The sequence below is a fragment of the Cyprinus carpio genome, chromosome A14, assembly GCF_018340385.1.
Source record: "Cyprinus carpio isolate SPL01 chromosome A14, ASM1834038v1, whole genome shotgun sequence".
Lineage (NCBI taxonomy): Eukaryota > Metazoa > Chordata > Actinopteri > Cypriniformes > Cyprinidae > Cyprinus > Cyprinus carpio.
This window is the reverse complement of record NC_056585.1, coordinates 28,163,061-28,167,781: the sequence shown is the minus strand read 5'-3', so window position 1 is coordinate 28,167,781 and position 4,721 is coordinate 28,163,061. Positions and strand designations below refer to the sequence as shown.

The following is a 4,721-nucleotide window of genomic DNA, read 5'->3' as shown; positions in this document are numbered from 1 at the left end:
ATTTATATTGCATATAATCATAATAAATACTGAAGCTGGTTTAAAATCAATCTGCCTTTGATGAGCTCATAAACTCTTTTGATTTCTGTGTTTATTGGGTTTTAAACAAAGATGTGTCAAAAATAATTACAGACACTTTTTAGTAATGTGTATTTTTTTAAAGGTATTTAAGAAGGAGCTGTTAACCCTCTCTGAAAAGCTTCCTCTTTCTTTGTTAAAGTGGTGTAGTTTCCTGGTGTGTTAGTAGAGCTGCTGTTTGTCTGTCAGTGAACACGCTGCGTGAAACTCGATCTGACTCTCTTCTGCTGGGATTGGACTCTTCTGGAAACTGAACTTTAGAGAAATGATGCTGATCTTTGGACTGATGCTGCTGCTGCAAACTGCTGCATGTGAGTCCCTTTCACATCAAACTCACGCTGCTGATCAGTATCTCAAATAAAAAGAAAACAATAAAAATACAGGTCCTTCTCAAAAAATTAGCATATTGTGATAAAAGTTCATTATTTTCCATAATGTAATGATAAAATTAAGCTTTCATATATTTTAGATTCATTGCACACCAACTGAAATATTTCAGGTCTTTTATTGTTTTAATACTGATGATGTTGGCATACAGCTCATGGAAACCCAAAATTCCTATCTCAAAAAATTAGCATATTTCATCCGACCAATAAAAGAAAAGTGTTTTTTAATACAAAAAAAGTCAACCTTCAAATAATTATGTTTAGTTATGCATTCAATCTTGGTCGGGAATCCTTTTGCAGAAATGAGCTGCTCCAATGCGGCGTGGCATGGAGGCAATCAGCCTGTGGCACTGCTGAGGTGTTATGGAGGCCCAGGATGCTTCGATAGCGGCCTTAAGCTCATCCAGAGTGTTGGGTCTTGCGTCTCTCAACTTTCTCTTCACAATATCCCACAGATTTCTCTATGGGGTTCAGGTCAGGAGAGTTGGCAGGCCAATTGAGCACAGTAATACCATGGTCAGTAAACCATTTACCAGTGGTTTTGGCACTGTGAGAAGGTGCCAGGTCGTGCTGAAAAACGAAATCTTCATTTCTATAAAGCTTTTCAGCAGATGGAAGCATGAAGTGCTCCAAAATCTCCTGATAGCTAGCTGCATTGACCCTGCCCTTGATAAAACACAGTGGACCAACACCAGCAGCTGACATGGCACCCCCAGACCATCACTGACTGTGGGTACTTGACACTGGACTTCAGGCATTTTGGCATTTCCTTCTCCCCAGTCTTCCTCCAGACTCTGGCACCTTGATTTCCGAATGACATGCAAAATTTGCTTTCATCCAAAAGAAGTACTTTGGACCACTGAGCAACAGTCCAGTGCTGCTTCTCTGTAGCCCAGGTCAGGCGCTTCTGCCGCTGTTTCTGGTTCAAAAGCACACGCCTGTGCATGGTGGCTCTGGATGTTTCTACTCCAGACTCAGTCCACTGCTTCCGCAGGTCCCCCAAGGTCTGGAATCGGTCCTTCTCCACAATCTTCCTCAGGGTCCGGTCACCTATTCTCGTTGTGCAGCGTTTTTTGCGACACTTTTTCCTTCCCACAGACTTCCCACTGAGGTGCCTTGATACAGCACTCTGGGAACAGCCTATTCGTTCAGAAATTTCTTTCTGTGTCTTACCCTCTCGCTTGAGGGTGTCAATGATGGCCTTCTGGACAGCAGTCAGGTCGGCAGTCTTACCCATGATTGCGGTTTTGAGTAATGAACCAGGCTGGGAGTTTTTAAAAGCCTCAGGAATCTTTTGCAGGTGTTTAGAGTTAATTAGTTGATTCAGATGATTAGGTTAATAGCTCGTTTAGAGAACCTTTTCATGATATGCTAATTTTTTGAGATAGGAATTTTGGGTTTTCATGAGCTGTATGCCAAAATCATCAGTAGTAAACAATAAAAGACCTGAAATATTTCAGTTGGTGTGCAATGAATCTAAAATATCTGAAATTTTAATTTTATCATTACATTATGGAAAATAATGAACTTTTATCACAATATGCTAATTTTTTGAGAAGGACCTGTATTGTTTAAAAGATGTCGTCAGTTGTCTAATATGTTTTCTGGTCTTAGCAGTGTGTATTGGTGGAATATTATAATATGTCAGATGGAAGTGTTTAGTTACAGTAAAACAGCATCTGTGTAAAATCAAAATAACAGTTTTTATAATTATAGTCTGTATGTAGTCTTCTTAGGAAAAATACAACAGCTTTTGTACCTTTATACAAATAACATTAAGTGATAAAAATGCATTACCTTTTAAATGATTTTAATTATTTTAATATGTTCCTTGAAGTTCACTTATAATGTTAATAAAGGTTTTTTATTTTTTTTTATTTTGTATTTTTTTTACACCACACACACACACACACACACATACATACATCCTTCTGATGCCTGTACAAAGTCATGAATGAGCTGTTTAAACCAAACTCTGTCCAGTTACTGTATCCAGTTTAGGCAAGACAGCATCAATTATTATAATGGGCTCTGTTTGACGATGCGCTCTCATTCAGCATTAACAAGTGTCAGCTCATAAGCGACTGATCGCCAGTGGGCGGGGCCTATGGTGAAATGATGACTATTCGTAGATGTCTTGCTCTGGAGGCGGTTTTATGCAAATGTTTGTGCCCTTGTGATGTCACGTGGCACCTCAGATCCAAACAAGCTGTTTTTGAGCTTGATTAAATGCTTTGTTTATAATGAGGAGGATGTTTTAAGCTATGAAACTTGCAGGATGTTTTAATGGTACAACGACCTCTTATATGCTTAAAGATCAAGGTCAAGTTTAATTTCTCATGTCATGACTCCTTTAATGATTTTTGCAATCTTAGCTAACATTTGATGTTGAAAAAGGTGGATCTATTCCTGTTTTCACTGCATCATGTCATTCTTGTACAGCTCTTGTACAGCTCTCTCTCTCTCTCTCTCTCTCTCTCTAACATCTAACTTCAGATCTTAAAGATCAAGATATGAATGTTCATCACTTGTCAATTCATTTCTTTGATCTGGATGATTATTAATCTAATGTAATTTGTATCTGATATTAAATAATGATGATAAAGACATTTATATCAGCAGATTCACTTTGATTGTATAGTGGTGTTAGTACATTTTTACATGATATTAGATGTTTATGCTATAAATGTAGTGTTTTGAAACGTTTTCTGTGAGGGTTGTGTTTAGGGCTTGGGTTAGAAGACAGAAAATATTATTAACTTCATATAAAAAACAATGGAGATCTGTCAGAAGAGCTCAGTAATGTAGTCAAATAAGCCTGTGTGTGTGTGTGTGTGTGTGTGTGTGTGTTTCAGGTCTGGATCAGTTCTGCAGTTTTTTGATAAATCAGATCCCTGTTATGCAGCTCTGGAACACAAACTCAGTCTGCTGATGAAGCGGGACACTCGAGAATATGACCTGAGGTTAAAAAAGAGAATAGACAACACACAAGATGATCCAATTTGTAGAGTAAAATATGGCAGGATAAAGGAATGTGATCTTTATAATAACAGAACTGAAGTGAAAGTCATTAATGGGACTGTGATAATAAACCGTGTGATCAGAGCAGATTCTGGGAATTACAGATTAACACTCTTTCACTCAGACGGCACAGAAACATCTAGAGATCTTCAAGTGATTGTTGAAGGTACAGAAACTCTCTCATCAGACTCATTCCAGTCTCATGTTCTCCAAAGATCTGACTCTCATGCAGATCAATCAGTTGAATCTCTGGGAAGGTTTTTATTGCAGCTCATTATTGAATGCCTGGAAGAATTTAGTCAAATTCATCTGGACTTTTCATGTACTTAGTCTGTTTTGCTTACTGTATATTGCTTACAGTTTTAAAAAATGACACATAAAAGCACTTTCATTTGCTACATTGTTATCACATGACTAATGTATGCTGCATGTTTAATTCCATCCAGCTATCCTTTCAGCAGTACATTTTGTTTAGAAATGTCTTGACATTGACTCTGGTTATAGAGTTAATTGAGAAAGAGTCATGTGTCTGTCATGTGTCCCTCCATTCAGCTCCTATTGGCTCAGTGGAAGTGTCAATCATCTGCTCCTCCAGTGGGGTGATGAGGGTGTTCTGCTCCTCTGAGGGGGATCCAGCTCCTCTACAACTGGACTCTGAATGGAGATCCACTGATGGATGGAAAACAGCAGCATTGATCTGGATGAGGGAACTGATGGAGACATCAGCTGCAGCGTGAAGAACCACGTCAGTCATGCACAGAAGACCATTAGACTAGTCTGTCCTACTGGTGAGCTTCTAATACATGAATGAAGTATTTGCTAGACAACAGAAACAAGAGTGATGCAGAATCTTACAAAACCTGTCAAGAATCTGTCAAAGTCACATTTATTTCCACAGAATCCTCTTATGACAGAATGCAGTCTGAAGCGTGTTTTTGTGGATTGTAAAGGGACTTAACTCCTAACTTAACTTAGGTTGATTTTTAAGGAAAGCTTATTAATAAAGTGAGGCTAGTTTCATAGTCTCACTTTTTTAAAATATAAAATTAACTTTAAAACCTTTTTGTTTTTATTTATTGTTTTATTATTTAATTTGAATATTTTTCACTTGTTTCTTGGTAGTCACTGACGTGTCACTGAATTATAAACAAACAAACAAACAAACAAACAAACATTTCACCCCAAAATCAAAAGAAATTATATTTTGTATAAAGAAAATAATGACTATTTTACAGC

General features: G+C 37.6%; 1 long non-coding RNA gene across 1 annotated transcript; it reads left to right on the top strand.

The window, feature by feature from the left end:
- Positions 1-253: 253 nt before the first annotated feature.
- LOC122147501 lies at positions 254-4,095 on the top strand. The gene is made up of 3 exons (XR_006161665.1): positions 254-389; positions 3,320-3,651; positions 4,038-4,095. It is a non-coding gene; the product is annotated as an uncharacterized LOC122147501 (long non-coding RNA).
- The last annotated feature ends 626 nt before the right edge of the window (positions 4,096-4,721 follow it).